Here is a 15,138-nt window from a genome sequence, read left to right on the forward strand (position 1 = left end):
CAGAGATTCTAGTCAGTCTTTTGTGGACCTAGAATTGAAGACATTGGGGTAGCCATTTGTACCATGTTCAAAGAAAGAAAGCTATTTTATAAAGAGAATAAAGATTCACAGAAAAATAAATATGAGACACAGAGAAAGATAAGATCAACTAAAACTGACCAGAGAATTTAAAAGCAAAATACTGAAAGAGATAGCTGCCTCAATTCCTATAAGCTATTCAACTCCCAATTCCAAGTCCTTGTAAGACTCAGTTATGTTCTGCACCATGGCAGTTCATAAAATACGCTCATATACTTCCAATAACTCTTCCTTCCCCCATTTTCCACTCTAATCAGTTTTAGTGGACTTCTGTTACAACCACAAGAAACGTAATTAATGTTTGTGGTAAGTAGCCTCCAAGAGGCCCCTAAAGTATCTCTAGGTTTTCACACTCTTATGTAATACCATCTCCTTGAGTATAGGTTGGATTTCAGAGACTTGAGCCTAACAAACAGCAATGATGGCATGTACTTCCAAACTCAGGTTATAAAAATGCTGTAGCTTCCATCTTGGGGGTCTCTCATGCTCTCCCTCAGATCGCTTCCTCTGGAGACAGCCAGATACCACGTTGCTACCTGCCCTAAGGAAAGGCAAACATAGCAAGGAACTACTGACAACAACCAAAGAGCATCTGTTGCCATGAACATCCATTTGAGTAAGTTTAGAAGCAGATTCTCTCCTAGTTGAGCCCTGAGAGGACTATAGCCCCAGCCAACAGCTTGACTACAATCTCATGGAAGAACCTGAGCCAAAGGCTCCCAGCTAATCTATGCCTGAAGTCCTGACCCACAGAAACAGAAAAAATACTGTTGCTCTAAGCTGCTACATCTGGGGATAATTGGTTACACAGCTTAATAACTAACATAATTCTCTAAGACATAATTATCATTCAGGTTGTAAAAAAAAAAAACAAAACAAAACAAAATTAAGATGGGTCAAGATTAACTTCTTCTTGGGAATATTTAACCTTGTTGTGGGAACTGTAGTGTTGAGTGAAAAGGCTCTAACTTTCCTGCCTCTTTTCCTCCCCAGCCCAATCAGGGGACTAGCTCTCAGGCTGCAAACCACTATAAACTAGTTGTGTGATGCTGAAGAGCAATCCCTCTTAGCTCAGTTGCCTTATCTGTAAAATGAGGATCTCTATGGTACTTGACAGTATGAATGTTCTAGGACTCTATTTTCTCATACTCAACAAAAACAGCATATTGCTTTCATAGGTCTGAAAACCTCTATTCTGTCTTCCATGTTACAACTTTGAGTAATCCTTTTACAAAATCTAGAAGATATGCAAAATACACAAAACTGTTCTCCAATGCACATCCATCCATTATGAAATCTTTTAGAACAAATGTCCTCCTAATAAGCATAATCCATTATGTAAGATTTTGGGGTATTAAGCCACCAAAAAGTTCCACATTACTTACTGACTTCAGAATGAACCTATGTCCCAATGCATCCTGGATCTTTCAGAAACAGAGTTTCCATCTGCCTGTAGCACACTTCCTGTCTCTTCCCCACTCCCACCCCTCTTGTCATTGCCATAGGGCTGTCCTGGCAAAGCCTTCCCTGACCACATACCCTTATCACCCAGGGCAGAGGTAATCATTCTGGCCTCCCTTCTACCTCTGTACACTACAATCATTTATTTATAGATCTGTCTCCCTTAATAGATCATTAGGACCTTAAGGGCAAGGTCCAAGTTATATTGCTACTGCATTCCCAGCATCCAGCAGGGAACAGGGAACTTAGCACTTAGAGGAACCAATGTTTGTTGACCTACTTAAGAACTGAACCTTAAAATCCTATAGGGGGAGGGGGCAGTGGGCATCAAATTCTCACACTTCTTAAAAATGCCCCCACCACAGGGGGAATTCAATGGACCGACTAGAGTAATCTGACTACTGTAGTCGTGACTCTGAGCCTAGGCATTGCAGGTACCACTAATTTCCCCCTAACGTGTTGGAGAATAGGCATCTCTCAGCCAATACCTGCCTACTAAATTCCATTTTCTCTCCAACTTCTTCTCTGTGGTTGAAGAGAACACATTCTAGAATCACATCCACATAGAGGATTTACGACTTGCTAAAATGCTAGTTTAAAAGGAAAGGAACTCGCCCCCACTTCTCTGTTTGCCTAGTTCCTCCAGTATTAGCATTCTGCTTAATACGGTCTCTTTATCTGCAGCACGAATTCCAAACTAAAAACCTGTCACCACTTTTGAACTCTGGTTCAAAAAAAAAAAAAATTGTGATCAGTTTTCAGCCACAGCCACCATCAGCATTAACAGTTATTTTCAAATAAAAAATAGTTAACAAGACATGTATTCTAGACAGACTTCAGTGGAGTAAAAAAAGTGAAATGAAAGCCAAAACATCATTTACCAAGCATCTTATAATAATATCTGAATTAGATGAACTATTTACACAGTCTGAAACAAACAATACAGCTAATTTAGATCTGAGTGATCACTCCCACCATGGGCTGGCTAAATTGAACCACCAAGCTGTACAAGGAGAAATGGCTCCATAAACTGGTAAGCTAAAGACACTCAAGAAAAGCATCAGTCTTTATTAAGAGAACAGGATTTCAATGCATCATAAATACCCCTTTATATACAATACCCTAATGATTAGCTAGTTAACTGTTCACCAAAAGAGGTCCTGTAAGGGCACCTAACAAGCAGCACTTTTGTTCCTCTTGTTCCAATGGTTTTATATGCTTAAAATGAAAATATCTTAAATATTCTATAATCATAATTTTCTGTTTCAGAATTATATCCCTGGTCCCCACAAACTGCTAAAAGCCCTTATGTGGTACAAAATATGTTTTGTCATATTTTCATTTTGTGCAAACAGGCTTTGTATATAATTTGCATCTGAAAAGCAGGTGAAAGAGCTCAAGAATACATTTAGCTTAGGTAAGGCTAGACCTTCCCTGAGAGACCTTATTTCATGGAAACAGGCATATACTGGGGTTGGTTAAGCTTTAGATTCACCGTAAAAATAGTACTTAATGTCACTTTGGAGAATACAGAAAAAATAAAGAGAAATAACCAAGGTCTAACTATTTCTTCATGGCTTAGCTTGATCAGATGAGTTTATCTTCCACGTCCCTTCCAGATGTGCCTTATAAACAAAGTAAGGCTCCTTCTTATGACTCCAAAAATGCTACTAATGGTTCTGCAGACACTGACAGCCCCAGAAATAGTCACAGCACTGAACACTTGGTCTTCCCATCTTTCTACCAGGAGCCTTTTCAATCCTGTAGTAATGGCTCAGGCAACCCTGTTTCCCTCTGTGCTCTGTAACAAGGGTGCTGAAAACCACCTCTCTAATGAATAGCTGCATTCTATAATGATAACGTTTCCTAACAATGTGTGCTACATGGGCGCAGAAGAGGTTGATTATACATTTTCAAACCTCAGGGTTTTGGAAAATATCTTCAAGTTCAAGAATCACTTCCATTTGTATCTTTATACTTTTACATCTAAGGGACTGACATTTTTGGCTCAAATATTTTTAGAGAAAACAATTAATTGTCAGGAATACAACACCACCACATTTCTTGGAGCATTCTTCATCTAGACAAGCTATAAATCAAGACTTAAATTTTTAACCTCTATTTCAAGAAACCAATGCCACCACGTCCTTATTCCAGCAGAAGTGTCCTCAGGTAAAGAAACTGACTCTTGAGATCAAATAAATAAGTACCTCCTTAAAATTTTTTTCCCTAAATGTGTAACAGTGCCACACAGATGCAACAAGGGTTTCCCCACTCCGCCCCAAAGGTTTCTACTAAGATGTTCTTGAATGTCAGACCCAAGAATCAAACATCCTGTGTTCACTGCCTGCCCCTGGAGGCCAGGTTATCAAGCTGTGGTTGATGAAATTTCAAAAGACCCATAAAATACTAAATTGCACTGAGCATTGTCAAACCAAGCCAAAGCTACTGTCAGGAAACATAGACCAGAGAATTACAGACTATACAAGACATTCCATTTTTATATTCTTTATCAGAATAGCCTCTCAAAAGGAAAACCCACTGTGAGTACTATAAAATATGAAAAACCTACACACAGCACTAGCCGATTTTAAAATTGAAGTAAAAAATAAAACTGTTGGCTAAAAGAAGAAAAACTTACCGTACCTTTCAGTATATTAAAGAAAGAAAGAAAGAAAGAAAGAGAAAAAGTAAAAGAAAAAGAAAAAAAAGAAAAGAAAAGAAAAGAAAAGAAAAGAAAAGAAAAGAAAAGAAAAGAAAAGAAAAGAAAAGAAAAAGAGAGAAGCTGTAAGGGAAGAAGATTAAGTGATTTTTGAATTTGAGTAAATAAATTACACAACTCCCTGGTGCACACCATCCATTGTCAGAAATGCAGGCAATGTCTATTCTGTCAATAATACCATTAGAAGCACCATCTTAGAACACGATGCTAATTCTAAAGAGTTCAAATGAACAATGCAACGCTGTGCAAAACTGGTAGAGGAGGGGCAGGGCATCATTCACATCAAGTCTGAAGTTAATGGCACTCCCTGGAGCAGTGCAGCCTAGGGTCTATAAAGTTCTACCCCAGGCCTTGAATGTGTGAAAGTGACCAAGATAGCCAAACCACTAGGAAGTTACTCTGTTTAATTTTCACCTTGAATCCTAGAGCCTGTAACTCAATGGTCCTCAAGAGAAGTAGAGGGAGAGTCGCTCCTTGGGGAAATTGTATTTGGCAATGTATGGAGACATTTCTGGTGTCATGACTGAGAGTGGGGGTACTCTACCAGCATCTAGTGGGTAGAGGCAAGGATGCTGCTAAACATCCTACAATGGACAGGGCAGCCCCCACCAACAACAACAAATATCCCACCCAAAATGTCAATAATGCCAAGGCTGAGAAACCCTGGTATAGCTTCATTAAGAACTCCTGCTTTACTGAAAAGGTCCCTGAATTTTACACTAAGAAGCTAGGCTCAGTAAACACACTTTCACATGTGAATGTGGTTAACAAGACAAAAACCCATATGAACATTACTTTGAGAAATAAAAAACTAAAAAGTACATTGTCAATTTATACTGTTATTCTCTACTAAATATCAATATTATAGTTTGACACGTTTCAGTGTTAATTACAGCCAGATACAGATAGCAAGGAAAAAAGCACTCATTTGATACCATGAAGTATCAACCTTCCATGTCCAAAGTGAATATACAGATCCAGTCTGAGGACACAGGAGACTAAGGGGCAAGGACAAGGCTGCATTAAGCCATGCCTAGTGGAGGTAAGTGGCTTCCATCTAGCAGAATACTGTACACACTCACCTACAGACATGAGCCCTTTGCACTTAAGATTTTCACTTCGGCCAAACACTCCTTCCCACAATCCCCTTCATTCTTTCCTTCTAGTCCTGTCACAATGCTGTCTTATAAATACCCAGGCACAAGAACAAATTTCATTTTCAAAAAATTCAACAAATGTTCCTCTCAATATGTACTAGTTAAATGAGAGAAGACAATTTTATCTGGATATCCAGTCTCCTGGTTTCATGTCAGAAGTCCACAGGGCCTCTCCCAGGAGACAATCTCCATCAACTCAGAAACTCACTGCCACGCTTGCTATCCATCCCAAATTGGTCTCAAGGATGCAGAGGCACCCAAACATCACCAATTATAAAAGCAACCATTCCACTTCTGATGCCTATTTCTCACCTCTCAGGGCCTGGCTGTTACAATGCATGCTGCCTTGCATTTGGGTCCTCCCTGACTTATCCCACCTTAACCATTCTGCCACAGCTCCTCCTCACCTTCTTTGTTCATACACTTGAACTCCAACACCCAGAGGCTGCCAACAGCTTCATAACCTGAGCTACAAAGTAACCCTCCTACTGCAGAAGAGAACCCTACAACAGCCCAGTGTGCACAGAGAGCATGCATGGTGCTTAAGATATGTGGCCTGTCAGAAACAACCATCTTCTACACAAGCAAATGGTTTACAAAGCAAGAATATATTCCCTAACCCTTAAATTTATCCCTGAGTGGTTAATACTTCTGAATATCAGCTTTGCTAGGCTTTACTTCCTACAAAATATAAGAAATGGAAAAATAAGACATTAGATTTACTTTACAGAAAAGAGTCAAATATATGCCAAAAATAAAGTGAATAAACAACTTGTATCTCTTCAGTAACATCAACTCTAGCTCTCAGAAGAAAGAAGGATCTCTAATGCTATATAAACCCTGTTAACCGATGCTTTCAAGTAAAACTACACATTAAAGTAACAGCACGCTTACACACAACTGGAGAGAAAAAAGGCTGTGGAAAAATAAAATTACCCATATAAACTGGAAAAAGTAATACTCACTGTAAATGAAGTAATCCTTGATGAATTTGTGAGTTTGAAATTTTTGAAACTAAATTAAACAAAGCATCATGATTTCATTTTTCAACCTGGACTTTGACAGGATACACAGGAAGTCCTAAAACCTAGACTTTTAAGCAACTATACAAAGTCTGCATCCATACCTAAAACCAAGAGACAGCTTAAAGGATAATTATGATTATACTTAATGGAATAGCTGTAATCAATTAATATTCTATAAGAATATACAGTCATAATGGACAGAATACTGAATTTAGAGTGAAATCTTTTCTTGAGAGGCAAAGAACGGACCTCTTAACCCATCTATCCATGCACTAATTCCTCTATTGGTAAATGTGCAGAGTGAGACATGGAGTTTACCAAATATAATCAAAATATTTTTAATAACTTCTTTTCCCTTTTTGCCCACCAAGAACAGAAGCATCCATCCAAAGGAAAGAATTTGTTTATAAAATGTTTTAAACACTACATTTACAGTTTTGCAACACAAAGCTATATTACACATGAACTCCCATGCAGGGTATTTCCTGTTCTTCCTCCTTAAAGCCAGAAGGTCTATAATCAGAGGTATCCAAAATAGAAGTGACTTGCATTTCATTGTCCAACTAAGATTTCTGCAAGGCTCAAAAAGCAAACTGTCAAGGATGCAATTGCAATTGCTAACAATTATCTTTACTATACCTAGCTGTATTTTTCTCAGTGCCAAAAGCCAATTGACATGTCTACAGATGCTAGTACATTTCCACTGAGCGTGGCACTTACAACTATCATACCCAATGAAGCCCCCCTATACATCCCCAGTAGGGAATAAAGCGTACAAAATAATGACCCAGGAATTAAAATTCATGTACTAGGTAATGCAGCTACAAAGTAATGACGCCAGGTTACAGTAATTTTTTATCAAGGTAGTATAACCATGGAAAACTAGACACTTAGCCTAGAAATATTACCATCACCAAACATTTTAGAACTTCCTTTTTAGAACCGCCTTTCAGTCCAATTTTTCAACCATATTAAAAAACAAATCAAAAATAAAATTTTCTTTACAAAGTCAAAACTAATGTATAAAATGTCAATATTCTGGGGCGCCTGGGTGGCTCAGTTGGTTAAGCATCCAACTTCGGCTCAGGTCATGATCTCGCGGTTTGTGAGCTCAAGCCTCGCGTCAGGCTCTGTGCTGACAGCTCGGAGCCTGGAGCCTGCTTCAGATTCGCTGTCTCCCTCTCTCTCTGCCCCTCCCCCGCTTGTGCTCTACCTCTGTCTCTCAAAAATGAATACATGTAAAAAAAAAAAAATGTCAATATTCTGACAAAGATGAAGAAAAAAAGATCTCAAGGTTTTCCAATCCAGTTTTTAAAAACTTGGTGCACCTGGATGGCTCAGTTGATTAAGCATCCGACTCTTGATTTCAGTTCAGGTCATGATCTCACAGTTCATAAGCTCAAGCCCTACATCGGGCTCCACACTCTCAGTGTGGATTCTCTCTCCCTCTCTCTCTCTGCCCCTCCCTCACATTCTCTCCCTCTCTCTCTCTCAAAATAAACATGTTAAAAAATAATAAAATTAAAAAAAAATTTTAAAATAAAATAAAAACAACCTTCACAGCAAGGCAACAGAGATGTCCAGAGTGTAGTAGTTTGTAGCTAACCAACCCCTGAGGTGATCTCTCCTCTCAGATTCACTGAAAGACTTTCCAGGCAAAATCTTACTGATTGGAAGTTATCTGTCAGATGACAACAATCCATTGGAGCTCTGGAACACCCCTTTCCTCCAAGTAGCAGATAGTGAAAAGAGCCCCTAGAAGTAAAGGAAGAGAGCCAGAGGAAACAGCTACAAGCAGCTGAGAGAAGGAAGGGAGAAATGGGTTAGAGATCTGAGCTCTCTGCAATCGTGGATCTAGGTAGCCTCCTTCTAGAAAGAAATGGGCACAAACAGCCTCCAATAACTTGTTTCAGGCTGACTGAGCTCATTTTTCAGCCCATCAGTTCTCCTTTATATTTTTTTGTTTATTTATTTTTGAGAGAGAGAGAGAGACAGATCACAAATGGGGGTGAGGCAGAGAAAGAGGGAGAGACACAGAATCCCAAGCAGGCTCCAGGCTCTGAGCTGTCAGCACAGAGCCCAATATGAGGCTCAAACTAATGAACCCCAAGATCATAACCTGAGATGAAGCTGGAAACTTAACCAACTGAGCCACCCAGGCACCCCAAGTAGTATTTTGATATAATAAATTTATGCACATGTTCACCTTAAAAGTTTCTCTGAAGAATAAAAACAAAACAAAACAAAACAAAAACCTGGCTTCAGCCTCCATCTAAGGGTACATACTAACATCAGTAGGAACGTCACTCCCATGGCACAGTCAGCAGACTGCCTGGGTGGACTCTATTATTCCCAGGAGTCCCACTGCTCATTGCATGCCATCACGGTATGACTTTGGAGAGATTGCAACCCAGAAGGACAATAAATGTTAGAAAGAGTAATATTTCTATTCCAAATTCTACTGCCAGCAAGATTCCCATTTAAAGGTTATACAGCTGTGTATAACCTCATCCTACCCAGCTCTAAAATTCCAGTTATCTTTCTGGCACTACCTTATGAACACTGACTGCATTGATGTCTTTATTAGGATGAGCCCCTCAGGCTTCTAGCCTCTCTGGTTATGGAAAGTTCAAACACACTTTGTTGTATATCTTGGAACACATTTAATATTTAATGCAAGAAAATCAACATAAGTACTATGTTCAATGACACACATCCATCTAGTACTTTTTGGTTTATTAAGCATTTCAGCTTCATTTTGATTCTCATTTTAGGTACCTCAGGGCATAAAGCAAGACAGTACTCTTAGACACATTCTTTTTAAGCAAAAAGGAAAGTGAGGCCCAGCAGGACAGAGGTCCCCCGGTAAAGGCAGAGCCATGTCTGAAACACAGGTCTCCTGATTATTCAGCTCCTGCTCTCATGCGCTCCACCACACTTCACAGAGCTAAAGGCACATCCCATAAACCACCTGGGAAGACCCTGTCCTGGATTTATCCTTCTTGAGCCCTGATTCATTCTTCAGGAAAGGTAGGATAGAATAATGTTGAGAGTCTCAGAGTACAGAGAAGAAACAATCTCCTGACCAAGAATCCCAGCAACAAACTACTCAACGTTTCAAGATGATGCAAAATGCTGCAGGGAAAATGAACTCTTTCCCTCCTTCCAGCCATACGCTGAAAATCTGAAAATGACACTGAACACATGATATCAACTGCTATTGCCATGGACTGAGCCTGGCTGCCTATATGTTGACTCATGAAAGGATTTGTACTCTGAAGTATGACAAGCATGATACCATCAACAGCACTCTCGTGAAAAATACCAAATGCTGCTTCCCTAAAGTAAACTAAATATGACACGCTTGGAGCTAAATCTCTGACCCTGTGTGACTAAAACAGAATTTCAAAGCCACTCACAGGTCCTGCATCTTATTATTTTTTTCCTTTTGGTTCTGCTCTTTCCTAGATACCAACAAAATTTAATCTTTGTGTTGGTTTCATCCAACCAGAAATGTGAAAGTAATTTGTCTCCTTAAGATAACAGAGACAAATCAGCTTTGTAGAAAAGGGTGAGAAAATTTACCATTCAACAAAATCATTTAATCTTTCACTCCTCTCAAAAAGCAGGCAGAAAAGTAAAAATCCTAATCACAAAGTATTGTCAACCCAAAGAATACAGACAATGAACGAATGATGGGCTAGGCATGGGAAGAGGGGGGCCAGATTTTAGACCCAGGTCACTCCCTACTTAGCTGTCACAGGGCAGTTGAGAGGTGGAGCTTTAGCAAGTGACAGCAGATTGAATCCCAACTCTGCCATTAACTAGCTATGAAAACTTGAGCAAATTTCTTAACCTGTGAGTCTCAATTTCCTCTTCTGTAAAATAGAGAGAAAGATATAAAGATTTTTAAAAATACAGATCAAGTAATCAGCACAGCACTTGGCCCAAAGTTAACACATAGTAAATTCTACTGCCCTTGTCCATGATAGGCATAACCTGGGCAAGAGACAGCACCTCTCCAAATTTCAGTTTCCTTATCCGTAAAATGAGGGTGGGCAGCAATGACTCCATGATTCTAAAATAGAGAGGAAAATAAGTGTAGTAGAGGTCATGGAATCATCATAGTGCTTTGGAGAACAGCACTCTCCGCAAACCTTTAAAGTGTACCTCTCCACATTGCCTAATATGCATCAGGCCATGCTTGATCAGGGTGTCTTCCCAAGTCTTACAAGCAGTGCAGCTAATAAATCTTAGCCTGGAATGAAAGTCCAGGTATAGTTTTGCTAATCAGGCTGGAAATGGTAAGTGGGTCTGAGACACAAGAAAAATGAAGCCAAAGAGATGAGGCTGCAGATATCCAAAAAAAACAAAAAAAAACAAAAAAAAACAACCAAGAACAATAATTTAAGCTAATACTATAACAGGTGCTTAGATCTTAAATTGCTCTTTTGTCTCCCCACCCTTGTAACAGTGAGAGCACTTTTTCCAGTCATCTTTCCCATACCGAGGATGAGCCCCTTAGGCTTCTAGCTTCTCTGACTATGGGAAGTGAAAACATCATTTGCTGTATATCCTAGAATACAGTTCATGTTTAATAAAGAAAATCACCATGAGTGGCTATGTTCATAATTGCATATGTTCATGTAGTACTTTTTGGTTTATTATGCATTTTGGCCTCATGTTGATCTTTAAGGATGGAAAGCCACCGCTAAAGCCATTCATCTGAAGAGATAAGGAAAAAAAGATTAAATATATCACATTGTTAAGCAGACTTCCATTAGCCATAGTTTATTTCAGTTTAGGTTTTTTTTTTCTTTTGTATGCTTTCTTTGTTATGTTTTCTTTCTTTTCTTTTCTTTTTTAAGTTTACTTATTTTGAGAGAGAAAGAGGCAGAGAGAGAGAAAGAAAATCCCAAGCAGGCTCCACACCATCAGTGCAGAGCCCGATGCAGGGCTCGAACTCCTGGAACCGTGAGATCATGACCTGAGATGAAATCAAGAGTTGGACGCTTAACCGACTGAGCCACCCAGATGCCCCACTTTAAAACCTTTCTTAAGTTTCATTTTCAGGATTTTGCCGTACCTGCTACCTCTCAGGTCAAAACACAAACAAAACCAAAAAGTTTCATATCCACTCTACTTTCATTATTACAAGTCTTGTCATTCTCTATTTCCCTCCTATGCTTCTCATGCAATAAATATTCAAGATGATACTCTGACTCCGATGTCTTGAAGTTGCTGGCTTCACTCATTCATTCAAACAAAGAGTGTCTTCAGGGCAGCAGGCACTTGGGTTACATCAGTGAACAAAATGAAAATCTTCTAGTAAAACTTAAATACTAACAGACAGAAATAGTCGTTGTTATGACATATGTATATAAATATTTATAATGCACATTATAGGTGATATGGAAGAAAAACAGTAATTCAGAGAATGTGTACCAGGATTGCTGATGGGGTAACAGGAGAGATGTTAAATGCAGGCCCATCAGGAAGGCTTCACTGAAAAGGTGAGGCTTGAACCAAGACTGAAGGCAGTTGAGAGAGTTAGCCAAGAAGAAACACAGAGAAAAACATTCCAGGCAGAGGGACAGAGCAAAGGCCCTAGGGTGAGAACATGTCAGGTTTATTCAAAAACCAGCACTGAAGGAGGCCCATGTGGCTTGTGTGAGCTAGCAAGTAAGCCAGGAAGCAGGAAGATCACACAGGGCCTTGAAGTCTATTATAATGACTCCATGGTAAAAGTCCATTGTAAAGTTCTTATTTGATGTGGAATAAGGAATCACTCAGTTTTTGAGCAAAGGAGTCACATGCTAGTTTTTTTGTTTGTTTGTTTGTTTTTAAAGGATCTCACCATGGCTGCTGTGTTGAGAACAGACTGTAGTGGGCAAGGGTAGAAGCAGGGAGACCAGTTAGGTGGCTTAGCTCAGAAGAGCAGCAGGAGAGGTTTTGAGAGCAGTTAGATTCTGGATATATTTTGAAGGTTGAGGGCCATTCTTTCCTAACAGATTAGATACAGAATAATAGAGAAATTGGCTTGTCAAAGAAGACAAACTGATCTACAAAGGATGAAACTGCTAGCAATCATTTTGAGGCAAAACCCTAAATTGACACTTTGGTACAGATGTTATAGGCATCCTGTTCTACTTTCCTCGGTCTCATCAAATCTCAAATTCTCTTTAAATCCACCCCTCTTTCTCTCCTCCCACAGAAATAATCTAATTAGAGAAGGGCACTCTACTGCAGATAGATGATATTTCCTCTGAGAAACTGTGGCTATGACTGCAAAGACAGACACCCTGCCCCAGGCTATCCAAGCAACAATGGAAAGTTTCCATGTGTCATGTACTGGCTGTATGACTTTGGGCAAGTCATTTCTCCTCTCTCTGCCTCATTCTTTTGTCTTAAAGTTAATACTATCCACAGGGTTATTGTGAGTATTAAAAGAATGAATAGATATCAAGCAGTTAGAGCAGCATCTGACACAGAGTACACAATATATAAGGAGTACAATTATTACTGTCACTGTCATTAAGTCTTTCTGTTATTTCTCAGTCTCAGAATAATTTTATGAGAAATAATATCTACAGAGCTGATGAGTCTAATATGTATTATTCCAAAAACATGAATAATCTAACACTAAGGTACTGAGTACAGGGCAAGTTGCTGGTAGGTGTCATAGAAGCCTAACTGCCCTAACTCAGTCACTAAAACAGTACAGGACAAATATTACCCATTGTGTGTTTTAGGCAAGGAAAACATGGATTCATACCTCATGTCTCTGTGATTTTAAGAAGCTGACCTATCACAGAAGCCCCATGAACTTCTCTGAACTTTTCAACTCTAGTTGTCTGAGATGTCTTAAGGGATATAAAGATGGTATCTAAGCACTTCAGCTTTTGTTACATACCAGAATCAAGAATGTTTCAGCTGTGGTTTTAAAGTGTTCACTAATCATCTAGCAATATAATTCAGAACTTAAAATCTGTCTCTATTTCTATATGCTACTTAACTTAAATCTGTTCTCTTCTCCCAGCTTCTGATACTGAATGAATATCTATGGGAAATGCCACCGAACAACAGGTAACACTTTCAAGACTTATCCAGCCTGGGATTCTCAATCCTACCTGCATCTTAGAATTACCTGGAGAGCTTTAAACATATTAATGCCAACGCCCACGCCTAGATCTCTGGTGTAATTGAAACCAACATTGAGAACTATGGATAGGCAAATCCTATAAGTATTACTTATTGAACGGGAGAGACAAAGAGAGTATTGTTTTAATAGTGAATTAGTATATCTGGATTTAAACTAGCATCATCTGGGGTGAGTTCTGGGATGGGAAGAAACTACTAACCTAGATTAGAAATCTTCTTAAACTGCCCCAGAGTCTCTTACACTATCCTGAACTTCCAAAACAAGAGGCGGTAATCTTCCATATGTTTTCTCAAAAATGACTTGATGACCAAAACTTAGTTTTCTTGCAAATGAAAGAACACACAATACTATTCTATTTTCCTTTGGCAAAATCCTTCCAAGACTTAGTGCCAAATAAATGGTTATAATTACTATTTTTCTCCATTTCCTTATTATAGTCAATAATAGTATATAGCTTGCCTTTAAGAAGTATGAATCTTCCTTTCATCTCTATTTTTCAATTCATTATCTAAAACATAAAGCCTTTTCTCAGTAATAGTGCATAACATGGAGAAATTATTTCCAAATGTTTTTGCCTGTCAGCATTGTATAAGTCTGGGTAATAGCTTTCTATAATAAACTCATTCATTCATTCACTCCTTTAAAATACAATACTTACTAAATCTTTACTATACACTAGAAATGACATTTCTTTCAGCTGCTTAGATCATACCAGTGATCAAGACAGACCAGACCTGAATATTCTTCTAGATGCCTTTAAATGCATAAAATTAAAGTAGAACTATAGGGCAAAGACATCTAAATAATAGGTTAAGATAATGGAAATCTAATATAACTACACTACAAATACCATATGGACCCCTAATTTACTAAATGTCTACTATAAACCAGATGTTATATTAGTCCCTTTAATATATGGTATTCATTTAATAAAACTGCTGTCCAGTAGAGATGACATTACTATTTAGAAGAAATTAAAAGAGGCTAAACAGTGAGAAAATTCTTTCTTTTAGCAGTTTAAATTTGGCTTTCCACATTAGAGGAAATTGTACATCCCAAAGCTGTCAAGAATGACTTGTGACAGAGTTGTGTCAATTCATTTCAACAAAAAAATTTTTCATCTTAGTTCAACTACATCAACTGTGAGATTTGGGGGGCTTAAAAAAAAAAGAAATAATCACATTGTCATAAGAATATGTTACCAATTTCACATTTAAGTTTTTTATGTAAACTGTGTTTCAAGCATAATGCATAAACTACCTATCCATAGATATTAAGCCACGCAGCTTAAGGATAACTTAGTATTAACAAATATACTGAGACCAATAAAATACATAAACATCACTAGGTACAGTGATGAATCCTTTAACTTCCTTTACAAACACTAGTCCAAACCAAACGTCACTCAGCTCAATCAGAAATCTATAGGACTGTAATTCCACCCCAAGGAAAAACTGGGTGACAACCCAAAGCTGTCTCCAAACCATTCTAATAATAATCTAGTTTTGTTTTTTGTGTTTTTTTAATTATTCG

At 38.4% G+C, this 15,138-nt stretch overlaps 1 protein-coding gene across 5 annotated transcripts in view; it reads right to left on the reverse strand.

Moving 5' to 3' along the window:
- The window catches only part of CCNY (cyclin Y), a 331,023-nt gene that overhangs the window by 220,140 nt on the left and 95,745 nt on the right, over positions 1-15,138 (reverse strand). The gene's annotated exons all lie outside the window — the stretch shown is intronic.

Source organism: Herpailurus yagouaroundi, unplaced genomic scaffold (assembly GCF_014898765.1).
Source record: "Herpailurus yagouaroundi ecotype Mexico unplaced genomic scaffold, PumYag 203, whole genome shotgun sequence".
Taxonomy (NCBI): domain Eukaryota; kingdom Metazoa; phylum Chordata; class Mammalia; order Carnivora; family Felidae; genus Herpailurus; species Herpailurus yagouaroundi.